The sequence below is a fragment of the Muntiacus reevesi genome, chromosome 2 (genome assembly GCF_963930625.1).
Source record: "Muntiacus reevesi chromosome 2, mMunRee1.1, whole genome shotgun sequence".
Lineage (NCBI taxonomy): Eukaryota > Metazoa > Chordata > Mammalia > Artiodactyla > Cervidae > Muntiacus > Muntiacus reevesi.
Genome location: NC_089250.1, coordinates 10,217,379 through 10,230,698, shown reverse-complemented (window position 1 = coordinate 10,230,698; position 13,320 = coordinate 10,217,379). Strand labels below are relative to the sequence as shown.

General features: G+C 45.5%; 1 protein-coding gene across 4 annotated transcripts in view; it reads left to right on the top strand.

Annotated features, from left to right (window-relative positions):
- The window catches only part of LOC136159098 (ankyrin repeat domain-containing protein 7-like), a 55,512-nt gene extending 42,801 nt beyond the window's left edge, over positions 1-12,711 (top strand). For all 4 annotated transcript variants that reach the window (XM_065920917.1, XM_065920918.1, XM_065920915.1 and 1 more), the window contains one exon: positions 12,594-12,711. The gene's annotated coding sequence lies outside the window, so the exon portion shown is untranslated. The remainder of the gene's footprint in view (positions 1-12,593) is intronic.
- Positions 12,712-13,320: the final 609 nt, after the last annotated feature.

The window sequence follows — 13,320 nt, the reverse complement described above, 5'->3', positions numbered from 1 at the left end:
TTCAGTATCTCTTAGTCTAGAGAGGTGTCACCTGTGACCACAGTCAATTTTAGAGCATTTCCACCACCCCTCAAAAGAAACCCTGCATCCCTTAGTCACCACCTATGGCCCCCTCCTCTCCCTCAGCCCCAGGCAGCCCCCAGTATAATATCCGTCTGTGTGGACGTGCCTGTTCTGGGTATTTCACGTAAGTGGAGTCACACGGTGTGTGCTCCTTTGTGGTTAGCTTTTCTCATGTGATGTCATGTTTTCGCGGTTCATCCATGTTATAGCACGTGTCAGTTCTTCCGTTTCTGTTGATGATCAAACTAGAAACAGTACGTGGCTAAGCCATTTATCCATTCATACGTTGATGGAGATTTGGGTTGTTTCCACTTTGCGGCTATGAAAAATGCTGCTGTGAGCACTGACTTACACGCTTCTGGATGGACAGGCTTTTATTTCCCTGTGGTTGGATTTTATCCTCAGAGTTAACTGTTAATTCCACGTATAAAATAAACTGGAGAAATAACCCACTAGTTTGGGTGAGTTAAGATCTCCTTTGTTGTGCAATGATTTCTCAACAACACATGTTATACCTCACTTTCATTAACTCTAGATTTACAGAGAAATAGAAACTATTGGTTAGAACAATCCTGTAAGATTAGATCCATGTCAAATGTTTTTGTACTAACTCACCTTAAAAAGCATGCTACATGCTAAATCGCTTCAGTCATATCCAACTCTTTTGCAACCCTATGGGCTGTAGCCCACCAGGCTCCTCTGTCCATGGAATTCCTCAGGCAAGAATACTGAAGTGGGTTGCCATTTCCTACTCCAGGGGATCTTCCCAACCAAGAGGTTGAACCCAATTGTCTCCTGCATTCCCTGTATTGGCAGGCAGATTCTTTACCACTGTGCCACCTAGGAAGCCCATTTAAATCGATAAATGTCTCTGATTTTTTTTTTTTCTTTTCCTCTAAAGGTTTTGTATATCCCTAGTCTGATTTATTCATGGATAATTGACTTTTGTTTGATGCTATCGTAAATCATAAGTTTAAGAATTTGCTACTTTACAGGAATACAATTGGAGTTTGTGTCCTGATTTTATGTAGAGCTACCTTGCTAAACTTTCTTACTGACTCTAATATTGTATTTCTGAATTACATTCTTTCATGTATAAACACAACCATCATGTGTGAAGTATGCCAGTTTTGTTTCTTCCTTTCCAGTCATCAAACTTTTGTGCCTTTCTCTTGCTTTAATGCTCTGCCTAGGAACACTTCTAAAATGCTGAATTGAAAATAATAGTAATGAACATTTTTGTCTTTTCTTGAACTCAAAGGGCAACTTCCAATGACTCATCATCACATCTGAGGTTTATGGAAGGATTTTGGGTTGTCTACAAATAATTTTCCTTCTACTCACAATTGCTGGGAATTTTTCATCGTAAATGGAAATGAATTTTATCAGATACATTTTTCTGGATATGTTGAGGTGATTATAGGATTTATTTCATTTGTTAATTAATTCCATTTATTGGTTTTCTAAAGTTAAATCTGCATCTTCGGGCTTCCCTGGTGGGCTCAGTGGGAAAGAATCCGCTTGCCAATGCAGAAGGCATCAGTTTGAGCCCTAGTCTGGGAAGATTCCACATACTGTGGAGCAAGTAAGCCCACGAGCCACAGCTACTGAAACCCATGCTTCCCGGAGTCCCTGCTCTGCAACAAGAGACGCCACAGCAATGGGAAGCCCATGCACTGCAAGAAGAGTAGCCCCTGCTTGCCGCAACTAGAGAAAACCTGCATACAGCAATGAAGACCCAGGAAAGCCAGAAATGAAAACATAAATAATTCTAAAAAATATCTTCATCTTTTATATAAACCCTTCTTGATGATGATGGATGATCCTTTTTACATGTTACTCACTTTGATTTGCATGCGAGTGTCCTTTACTCTGTTGCCCGTGTCAGACTTCAGTATCAAAGTTAAGCTACTCTCACAAAGTAAGTCTTTCCTATTCTTACTCCTATTATCTCCAATTATCTGGAAGAGTCTGTGCAGTATTTCCTTGAAGGCGACTTTAGTTGTATCCCATTATATTAATGCATCACATGGGTTGTCATGACAGCTTAGAATCCCAAGGAACCTTATCCACAGATCAAGTCTTCATAGTCCTGTCAACTCTATCCCATGGGCTTTCACTGAATACACACTGGTGCTGAGCCAAAGCCTGGGAGCAGGCAAAGAGCTGAGAGAAACTTCTAAAGGTTTCATTCAGTGCAAGGCATTGGCTGGCAGCTTCCTATGGCTAAGGGATGTCAGAGTGCTGACACCAGTCTCTCACTGAGAGCACTGCATAGGCTTCCAAAGCCTGAGGGTAGGCTGCAGAGAGACCTCCTGAAGCCCTGATTGGGAATCATAGATGAAAAACAAAGAGAACTTCCCATGGACCCCAAAAGCTAGCAGCTAGCCTATAGAGCAGAGAGAGATCTCCCATGATTTAACAAGCTGGGTAACTTGGCTACAGAACAAGAGAACTGCAAGGTCCCATGCCCTGCTGAAGGGAAAGTGCTAGCTCTTCTCTCTAAACATTTGAAGCTAGTAACCTGAATGTAGCAAACCTGAAGCAAAGTCCATACGCAGCTCAACTACAGGTTAGACAGTAGCACATAGGGTAAAGAATCTGCCTGCAATGCAAGATGCTCACACAGTGTGTGAGCGACTCACACACGGGCTAGAGGAATTCAGGCCCCTAACCTTAGGGCCATGTTGAATAGATGAAACACACTCTTCTGGAAACAAATATTATTAACTTTGCATTTATCTTTTATGTGCAATGTCTTGTCTAATATCCAAAGTTAAGACACATTCAAAGAAGTAAGAAAATATGAGCTAGGGTTGAAAAAAGAAACAGTCAATAAAAGCAAATCCAGAGATGGCCTAGATGTTGGGCTTATCAGACAGGGACTTTACATAACTCTAGCGAGCGAAGTCGCTCAGTCGTGTCCAACTCTTAGCGACCCCTTGGACTGCAGCCTACCAGGCTCCTCCATCCATGAGAATTTCCAGGCAAGAGTACTGGAGTGGGTTGCCATTTCCTTCTCCTGGGGATCTTCCCGACCCAGGGGTCAAACCCACGTCTCCCACATTGTAGACAGACGCTTTACCATCTGAGCCACCAGGGAAGTTCATTACATAACTCTAATAAATGATAAATGCTAAGGGCTCTAGTGGGTAGAAAATGGACATTGCACAAGTAGATGGGCAAAATCCACAGAGAACTGGAGGTTTTAAAAATGTTAACAAAAATAACAGATATGAGAATCATTCAGTGAACTTAGCTGACTGGACACAGCAGCGGAAAAAAAAATGTTAGTGAAGCCTGTAGACAAGTCAATTGAAATGATTCAAAATTAAATAAAGGGAGGGAAGGAGGTTTAAAAGCCATGGAATCTGAGTTCTGCAAGACAATAGCAGCAGTAGTTGAACACGGTACTTGTAATTAAAATCCAAGGAGACGACAGTGGAGCACAGGAAAAATCTGAAGAAATAATGGTTGAGAAATTTCTTCAGTTGATTAGTGATACCAACACACAGAGTCAAGAATCTCAGTGGACTCCAAGCAGGATAAATACAAAACAGCTGGGGTGGGACTGTTGAACAGTCATGTCCAACTCTCTGTGGCCTCCTGGACTGTAGCCCACCAGGCTCCTCTGTCCATGGAGTTTTCCAGGCAAGAATACTGGAGCAGGTTGCCATTTCCTACTCCAGTGGATCTTCCTGACCCAGGGATTGAACCTGAATCCCTTGCGTCTCCTGCAGGCAGATTCTTTACTGCTGATGCCACCTGGGAAACCCTGACATATGAGAATCAAACTGCTAAAAAGCAAAGACCAAGAACAGATCTTAAGAGCACCCAGATAGTGAAAAATTGTTACTTTCAGGGAAACAACGGTAAGAACGAAGGCTAAATTCTCTCAGAAATCATGAAGACCAGAAAACACCAGAATCATATCTTTAGTCCTGAAAGGGCAATTAGGGGGGTAAAAAGTTGTCAAGCTAAACTATTATATCCATTGAAAACCTCCTTTAAAAATGAAGGTAAAGACATTACAGAGTACCAATTGAAGAACTCTTTCCCAATAGACAGTCACTGCCAAAGAAAAAAAAAAAGTAACAGGTTTTAGGTTGTAGGGAAATGATACCAAGCAGAAGAAAGACTTTTAAAACAAAATGGGAGGGGGGATATTCTGAGAGAATAGCATTGAAACAAGTATACTACCGAGGCTGAAACAGATCACCAGCCCAGGTTGGATGCATGGGACAAGTGCTCAGGGCTGGTGCACTGGGAAGACCCAGAGGGATTGGATGGGGACTGGAGTGTGTGTGTGTTTGGGGGGGGGGGGGAGGGATCAGGATGGGGAACACATGTAAATGCATGGCTGATTCATGTCAATGTATGGCAAAAACCACTACAATATGGTAAAGTAATTAGCCTCCAACTAATAAAAATAAATGAAAAAAAAATTTTCACATGCTTCAGATAGCCGGAATGAATGTAGGTCAAAAATTATTTGCAATTAAAAAAAATGAAGGGATCAAAAGGATAATAAATATGTAGCTTTAGACTTGCTTGGCATAAAAGCTTGAATTTAAAACCCAAGTCATGGTCACCAATCCTTTGCCCTAAGGTAACCAGAGCCTTTTCTTCTCAGAGTGCAGGTTCTCCAGCTGCAACAAAGAGTTGGCCCTTGTCTCCAGCTCTCTGGTGACCTTGGGAAGGTGGCACAGTGGTAAAGAATCTGCCAGAAGCAGAAAACGCTGGTTAAATTCGTGGATTAGGAAGATCCTCTGGAATCGAAAATGGCAGCCTACTCCAGCATCCTTGCCTGGAACATTCCATGGACAGGAGCCTGGCTGGTTCCATTCCAGGGGTCACAAAGAGTCAGGGCTGTGTCGGCTGAGCACAGCCCCCACAGATGTTATCCTTGAGGCTCACTCTTTCTTTCTTCTTGACCATATTCTCTAAAAACTCATGCTATTTTGAAGCAGATTACTACCTGCCTGCGCTCTGGCAGAAGTTTTACCTTCTGGATAGATATGGAAAGAAAGGAGCGGCTGGTGGGGCTGGGAGTGGGTCAGTGGAAAAGCTCTGTCCAGCTCACAAAAGAACTCATATGCACAAGTCAGTGGTTGAATGCTTCTTTGGTGTTTTAGTCCAAGAGAGCTCCTTGTTCTGGGCAGGCAGCGGAGGTGAATCGATGCCTCTTGCTTCGCTGCTGTTAGCCCTGCTGCTTTAGTTTAGAATTCGCAGCACACAGAGCCCCAGAGTGTGTCCCTCAGCCCTCCCCCAGGGACACAATAGTGCGCTTGTCTTTCAGTGCTGCAAACAGCATTCTCTCTCCCCCTGAGTTTCCAGCACTGTTTCCAGTTGTTGGCCTTTTGTGTATCTTCTCAGGTATTTTAATGAAAAAGTTAGAGAGGTTACATCAGGTAAGTCTAGTTTTTTTTGACAACTTTTTATTACTTAAATTCATATATGTAGGAAAGTTGAAAGAATTTTACAGGAAATATCCATACACCTTCCACCTAGATTCAATACCTAAAGTATTGATTTTGCTTATTAATGACAAATTTTAATTCGGGGATGCAGAAAAAGATAGTTTATTTTAAGCAGATTGTTATTATACATATTCTTAGACTTATGAGCATTAAATATGCTTTATGTTAATCATAAAAATATTTAACCAGAGAAAAACTGGAGTATAAGTAACTTTTCTATAAATGATACATCAGCATTACGTTAATAAATGGAAAACTGAAGCAATCATTTTAAGAGTTCATGTTTTATAAAATTTTAATGAGATTGGATAATTTTTTACAATGATCCACCTCATTCTATAGATTAAAATTGGTTGAATGATGGGAAAGGAGAAATAAATGACCTTGATGTCGATTTGGGTCTATGTTGTCTTAAGCAAAAATTTACCTAAACTATAAATCAATTTGGGATTTCCTGGTGGCTCAGACAGTAAAGAATCCTCTTGCAATGTGGGAGACCTGGGTTCAGTCCTTGAATTGGCACTATCTCCTAGGGGAGGGCATGGCAACCCACTCCAGCATTCTCACCTGGAGAATCCCCATGGATAGAGGAGTCTGGTGGGCTACAGTCCATGGGATCGCAAACAGTCGGTCATGACTGAGAGAGTAAGCACAGCACATAAATAAACTTGGAGCTCAAGACATCTCCTTTTATACCCAATGTCTTTTAAAGGATATCATTTATATTATTATATTATACAGTCATATGGGTTTCCCTGATGACTCAGTTGGTAAAGAGTCTGCTTGCAATAGTTTCTCACCAGAGGATGAGAACAAGAATGAGAAGATTCTTCTTGGCTTTGTAATTCATCACCCTCCAGCATGCTCACCATCTGGGAGAAACCAACATCAGCCATTGGGCTGACTTATTGAGAAGCCGACAGATGATGGCCTCAAAGTCATTTAAAAAGAGCACTTCAACTCCAACCTCATTTAAAAGGCTATGCTTTTATACCAAAACTTAGTGGTAATATTCTTCCGCTTTACATTTTTCTTCTCACAATACAGCATTTCAAACAGCCCAGCCAAGGGACCCTAAAGCAGTCTTAGGTCTTATGTAACAATTCCCTGCACATTATTATTATTTTTCAAATTGCTTTTCCCTGGCACACATTACAAAGTCTCCCTGCAGATCAAAACCAAAGGCTTGGAACGAGCCCATGTTTGTTTCAACTTGAATCACCATCCACCTGGGTCTGAGTCAGGCTGGCAGTCCAAAGGGAAAATACTGCCTAAGTTTGTTACTGCCTCTGGATCTGTCCCCGGGCTCAAGAGCACAAAGCAGATCAACTGGGAGAGGCCACAAGGCAAATTTGCCTAGAGATGAATTCTGGGAGGCAGCAGGGTTGAGAGTAGCCTGGCCATTTGGCAGGGAGTAAATAGCAATGACCTCTGAGTGGAACCATTTGAGAAAGAGCAAGGTGGCTCATGATTCCTAAGTAAGGGCTTGCTGAAGCATTGTTTTAAGCTAGAAAGGCTCTCAAGGCAAGCCTTTTCCTTTTGGAGACATTTAAGACCTGAAAACCAGCCACCTTTGGTTATTATAAAACTTCAAAATGTATATAACATTTTAAAACAAGGACACTCCAGAACTCACTTAAATACAAAGTAACTAGAATCGATCCATTCTTTGCTTCTAGAGGTCCTTTTGATTCTAGATTTTACATCTTCTAAAAGTAGAATCCTTCTCCAATATAACTTTCAGGAAAAGGAAAGGTGGTTTTTATTCGCTAATTGTGGCTCTCTCCTTTTTCCCATAGACCAGATTCTGCCAGGTGAGTAAACTGCCAGTTGGCTGAGTCCAGCTCTCAAGTATCTTTAACTCTCTAAGCCTCTAGGACATTGCTCCTCAAGGACAGGCATTAATTCCTCTCTGTCAAAGAGTCTAGCAACATGCTAGGTCTCCTGAGAAGCTGGTGAGGAGGAGGCATTCTTTGCCTTATTTGGGGCTAGTCAAGAACCTGGAAGCCTGGGAGACCAGACGGGCTGCTCTAGGAGGTCTCATGGCTGTGCCTGGAGAGCATCATTTCCAGCTGCCCCACTGAGTGGCTGGGTAGATTGGGACACGTTACTTATCTCTACGGCCTATTTCCTCATCTGTAAAATGGGGCTTATGGTAACAACCACATCAATGTGCTGCTTTGTATTTTATCATTTATTTTTATTTTGGCTGTGCTGGGTCTTCATTGCTGTGCAGGCTTTCCTTTAGTTGCAACAAGCAGGGGCTACACTTTAGTTGCAGTGCTTAGGCTTTTCACTGCAGTGGCTTCTCTTTCGGAGCACAGGCTCCATAAGTGCCTGGGGCGTGTGGGCTGCAGTAGTTGCAGTTCCCGGGTTCTAGAGCCCAGGCGCAATAGTTGTGGTGCCTGGGTTTAGTTGCTCCTCCTCATGCGGGATCTTCCCAGACCAGAGACCGAACCTGTGTCTCCTGCATTGGCAAGCAGATTCTTTACCCCTGAGCCACCAGGGAAGCCCCAGTGAGCTGTTTTTCAGATTAATTAAAATAGAAAGAGCACAAAGAAAATGTTAAACCTCTGTCAGCCATTACTATCAGACGTCTGAACGTGTGTTTGACGCATGTAACTGTACTGCGACCAAATGTCATTTGTGCCAGTAGAACTGCATTGCCCGCTCTAGTCAGATATATATGTTTTTAAACTTCTCTCACGATTGGGGAAGGATCACCAAGAGGAAACAGCGAATTGACCGCTGAGGCAGGGGGAGAGCCGGAATCTCTGGGGCATTTGCCCCCACCCTCCCTTGCAGCTCTCGCCACCAGTGAGAGTTACCTTGTTCGGACCAAGAGAAAGCACTCCTGGGAGCCCCTTAGAGTCAGGGTCCCCACCCTCTGGGATTTAATGCCTGATGATCTCAAGTGGAGCTGATATAAGAATAATAGAAAGAAAGTGCACAATAAATGTAGTGCGCTTGAATCATCCCGGAACCATCCACCCCTCCATCCACAGAAAAACTGTCTTCTATAAAACTGATCCCTGGTACCAAAAAGGCTGGGGACCGCTGCTCTAAGGAGCAGGCTGTGTGTGTGTGTGCACGCGCATGCGTGTGTGTTTAAAGTTCCTCAACAAATACACTAAGTTCTGCTTTGGGGATACATCATGGATCCACAAAGGAAGCCCTGTAGACAGAAACATTATGCAAAAATCAAGACAGACCAATGGATTTTAATAGAGTATAATGGGTTCATTGATATAGCTTCCGATTCCACACTGTCACTGATGTTTACGAAATGACATCTGTTGAGTTTTGGTGTAGTACCAAAGAGGAATAGCCACAGCAAACAAAAAGACTATAGTTGTCGTTTAGTGGCTCAGGCGTGTTCCACTCTTTTGTGAACATTTTTAGACTGTAGCCCTCTAAGCGCCTCTGTCCATGGGATTCTCCAGGCAAGAATACGGAAGTGGGTTGTCATTTCCTTGTCCAGGGGATCTTCCCAACCCAGGGATCCAACCAGTGTCTTCTGCATTGGCAGGTGGATTCTTTACTGCTGAGCCACCTGGGAGGCCCGAAAAGGATGTTAACTTCTCTCTTTCCCAACTACATATATTGTGAGGCTGAGTTTCCTTCACATCTTGCAACCAAAACCATGTACTGCAACAGATTGAATAGAAAAGTAGGTATGAGAATCAGTATGAGTCAATATGAATATCAACAGATAAAACTCAAACAAAAACGTTTGTGTCCTCAATTTAAAAAAAACAACTTTCTATTTTATATTTAAGAATGACCAATAACAATGTTGTGATAGATTTAGGTGGACAGCAAAGGGACTCAGCCATAGATACACATGTATCCGTTCTCCCCCAAACTCCCCTCCCATCCAGGCTGCCACATAACATTAAGCAGATTTCCCTGTGCTATACAGTGAAAAAAGTGTTAATCACTTAGTCACGTCCGACTCTGCGACCCAGTGGACTGTAGCCTTCCAGGCTTCTCTGTCCACGGGATTCTCTAGGCAAGAATACTGAAGCGGGATGCCATGCCCTCCTCCAGGGGATCTTCCAGACCCAGGGACTGAACCAGGGTTTCTTCCATTGCAGGCAGACTCTTTACCATCTGAGCCACACACCTTTGAGGTGCGATACAGGAAGGTCCTCCATTACTTAAAGGTTCCTAAGATGAAAAAGCTTGAGAACCACTGAATTAGAGTTTTACTTAAAAAAGGACAAAACTGTGTTTAAAAACTTGCTAGGAAACTAGATCTTATTTGTCCCTATAATAATAATGATTACATAAAGCGATAGAGCCGTTAGCTAATGCTACAATGGCTATCACATTGCAATATATAGATGTATCAAATTAATATGTGGTCCCCTTAAATGTACACAGTGTTATATGTTAGTTATATCTCATTATTTTTTAAAAGGAGACTTCATTTTTTCTTGTCATTATTAATGTACTATTAGAGAATAAGCTTCTTTTACTGCTTCGATCACAATGCAAAGAAGTCACAGGTTTTCCTCATTTTCACGGGGAGCCTGGTGGCGTTTTCTCTCCCTTGTGGAATGTTCACCTTGTCACCTTCGCCCTGTATGGCCTGGTCTTCCTTCACGAGAAGAAAAACTGATCCCTCAGGAGCTCCTGCCTCCAGGAGCGGTGACATCGGCCAGATGTCTGGCTGGGCTGTATGTAATTACTGGCCCTCCTTCTCATCCCGTCTCTCCTGTTTCTAAACACCCTTTGAAAAAAGCAATTATTTGTTAAGAACTGTGTTAACTTTATATGTATTTTCTCATTTAATCCTCACAGTGATTCTACAGGCTAGAAACTATGATTCTCATTTTATAGGGAAGCAAACTCAACCTCAGAAAGGTTAGGAGAAGCCTCTAGGAATGCAAATGACTTGAAAGCCCTTTTAATTCACACATTCAAAACGTTGCCCAGCTGAATTTTGGTACTTGGACAATTCAGTTCAATTCAGTTCTTAGCAATAAATTAGCACTGAAGGGAGACACAAGCACAGATCCGCACCCGAGCCCTGAGGATGTTGGGTCCTGGCCGGTGAGACCCCCCCATGCTGAGAGCATGTCTGAGCCCTGCTGATGATGTCTTGCCGGAACTGTTTCCAGAAGCTTTATGCCGAGCCTTCACCCCCACCTCACCCCCACATTCTCTCCAGTGGTCTCTCTGAGCCCTCACCTGGGGCAACAGGCTTGAGCTCCTCACTGCATGCTGTATGCCTGGGCCCTGTGACCCACCATCGCACCAGAACCTCACTCCTGGAGTTGAGATCTGGGTGGGTTCAGACTCCAACGGGCCCCTTTTAGGCAGCAGCAGCAGAAGTGGGGGCTGGAGGGTGAGGGGAGTGGGTAGAGACGGAGTGTGAGCCGAGAGAAGCAGGCATGGAGAGGAGCCTTGGGCTCTCGGCCCCCGGCCACAGCCAGGAATGTTCCCAGACAGTGCTGACCTCTCACCCCAGCCCTCTTCAGCTCGGGATCCACAGCCCCCACCACTCCCATTTCAAGGACCAGCAGCCGCCTCTGGAGCAACGGGGGGGGGGGGGGGGGGGGGGGCATCACCATGGCAACCAGGCCAGACAGGATGGGAGTGGGGTGGGGCTGCTTTCAAGTCTTTTATTGCTTCAGAACATAGGCCTGCTCCTCTCATCGTGGTCATGTCCGGGGGCCCTGAGGACTGGGAGATCCAGACCAGCAGGGACCATCTGCTCCCCACCGTGTCTCTCAGCTCAGGGCAGGAAGTTTCTGCGGTCTCAGCCAGGTCCTCGCCAGCACAGTCCAGGAGGAAATCCAGGCTCTCTGTCCAGGCCCGCACCACCCCAGCACTCTGGACGCTGGTGAGCGTCTCCTCAGGGCATTCAGGTGGCAGAACTGGAAGGGAGGCAGGGCTGGGCTGACCCCTCGCCTCTGCACTTCTGGGCTGAGACGCATTAGGGATAGGACCTTGTCAACTGAGTACCTGATGGGAGGAGTAGAGGAGTGTCTGCGCGAGGTGGGGCTGCTCAGGGCTCGGTGACCTGGACAGAGCCTTGTGCAGGCGATTAGCTGTCACGCTGGGTCTAAGCTCCTTACCCTCGGAACTGGAGCCTCTCCACCCCTAAGTCTAATCCAGAGGTGAGCGGGGGAGGGCTTTGATAGGTCTCCAGTGACCCATGCAGCCTCACCAGCTGTGGCCCCGTGGGACCAGGCTTCTCTGCGTCCCTGTCTCTGTGAATCTCTGCTTCTGGGACTCCTCTGCCTGCCTGGCCTTGTGCGGGGCCTCTGTGTTTTGGTCTCCCCGACTCCACGTGTATTCCGCGCCTTGTCTTTGTGAAGAGCTCTGAGGCCCTGACTCCCTGAAGCCCTGGGGGGTTGACAGAGGGGCACAGACACCACTAGCAAATGGGCTGCACAGACCTCAGTGACGGGGCAGTGGGTGACAGCAAGTCTTTGGAGACACAGACACAGACTTGTAGGTGATGTGAGGCCTTAGACAGCACAGGGTCTCGGTGGCAACGCGTTGTGGATGGCCCAGGTTTGAGGGATGTTGGACTGTTCGTACTTGACACACAGGCTGGGTGACTTCTGAGTGTGTGGCTAACACAGGATCGGGTGACTCAGAGCGATTCAAAATGTGTTCTTGGCCAGCCGAGAGACAGCAGTAAGTCCCTCCCCTCCATGAACATTTGGCTGTGTGTGGAGAGAGCTTCGGTCGCCACATCTGAGGGAAGGTGTGCTATCAGCACGTAGCGTGTAGAGCCAGCATGTTCCTTCACAGTCCACAAGGACCTAAGTGAGGGGGCCTGCTCTGAAACCCAACTGCCAAGCTGAAATCCTAGCTCCTACCCTCTGTGACTCTGGATGAGTCTTCTTATGTCTAACGTGGAGCACCCAGGCGGCACCCTTCTGCGGTGCTGGGATTGCTGAGCTGACTCTTGTCAAGTGTTTAGAATTGGGCCTGGCACAGAGGAGGTGTTGTTCTCTGACTCAGGCCTGGAGAGAACAAGGGCAGCTTTAAATTCAGTGACTCAAATGTTCTCTTCCTTTCTCGTTACAGTGTACTTCACACAGGCTTCTTCCATCTCAGGAAACCGCATGGCCAAAAGCGCTCCTGTCTTGTAGTTACGGACCAGGGACCAGGCCTTCCTTGTGGGTCAGTCCCTAAGTCGTGTCCGACTCTTCAGCCCCACGGATTGCAGCACGCCAGGCTTCTGTATCCTTCACTGTCTCCTGCAGTTTGCTTAAACTCTCATCCATTGAGTCGGTGATGCCATCCAACCACCTCATCCTCCGGTGTCCCTTCTCCTGCCCTCATCAGGGTCTTATCCAACGAGTCGCCCCTTCACATCAGTTGACCAAAGTACTGGTCTTCCTTACTCAATAAAAAATAAGAGGCCAGACAGGAAATTCAGGCAAGGACTTTATTGGGGTTTCTACTGCAGCAAGGGAAAACAAAAACAAGTAAGTTTCCCTTGCTGGCTCTCTGGGCGGGGTCCCATATATGGGTGAAGTCAGGGCTGTGTCCAGGGCTTGGGCCAGAGGGGTGGCTTGCGTGGCTTGCCCACCCCTAGGGGCTGTTGAGTGCAGGCGGCATGCCGAACACCCTGCTTTTGTTCCTGACCCCCGCTTTTGTTCCCGATCCCCGCTTTTGTTCCCAGCTCTTAGAAGTGGCAGTTGGGTTTCCGGCCTTTTTATGTCTTGTCCGTAATTTGCCCAAACTGCATGTGCGTGGTTATTTCTCATGCGTTATAGTTTCTTTGTATTTTTGTTGCTCCAGGAATGTT